Raw genomic sequence first — 1058 nt, forward strand, 5'->3', positions numbered from 1 at the left:
AAGCAATCAGAGAAAGAGCACATGGAAACACTCCCATTCACAATAGCTGCAAAAAAAATGATATGTCTTGGAATAAACCTGACCAAAGACATTAAAGAGCTCTACAAAGAAAATTTTAACTCTTTAAAGAAAGAAATTGAGGAAGACATCAGAAGATGGAAGGACCTCCCATGCTCAGGGATTGGAAGAATTAATATTGTGAAAATGACCATCCTACCAACGCCATTTATAGATTCAATGCAATGCCAATAAAAATCCCCATGATATTTTTCACAGAATTGGAAAATACCATCCTAAGATTCATATGGAATCACAAAGACCTCGGATAGCCAAAGCAACATTGAGCTCTAAGCAATGCTGGGGGGATTACTATATCAGATTTTAAGCTGTATTACAGAGCTATAGTCATAAAAACAACATGGTACTGGCACAAAAATAGACCCATAAAGCAATGGAACAAAATTGAAGACCCAAATATGAGTACATGCAATTTCAGCCACCTGATATTTAACAAAGGGGCCAAGAACATTCACTGGAGGAAAGACAACATGTTCAGCAAATGGTGCTGCCAAAACTAGATTTCCACCTGTAGATGAATGAAACTAAATCACTATCTTTCACCTTGCATAAAAGTCAATTCCATATGGATCAAAGACCTCAGTGTAAAGTCTGAAACTCTGAAACTGTTAGAAGAATCCATTGGGGAAAACCTACAAGATATAGGTGTAGGAAAGGATTTTCTAAACCGGGTATCAATTGCTCAAGAAACATGGTCAAGAATCAACAAATGGGACCTCATTAAACTAAAAAGCTTCTGTACATCAAAGGAGGCAACCAGGGAAGTGAAGAGAAAAGCCACAGAATGGGATAAAATCTTCATCAGCGGCACATCCGACAGAGGTTTAATATCCAGAATATATAATGAACTCAAAAAACAGAGAATCAAGACAAGAAGTAACCCAATTAAAAAATGGGGTAAGGAGCTGAACAGAGAGTTCTCAAAAGAAGAAGTAAAAATGGCTATGAAACATCTTAAAAGATGTTCAACATCACTAATA

The sequence above is a fragment of the Nannospalax galili genome, unplaced genomic scaffold (assembly GCF_000622305.1).
Source record: "Nannospalax galili isolate Female #2095 unplaced genomic scaffold, S.galili_v1.0 scaffold17, whole genome shotgun sequence".
Classification (NCBI taxonomy): Eukaryota; Metazoa; Chordata; class Mammalia; order Rodentia; family Spalacidae; genus Nannospalax; species Nannospalax galili.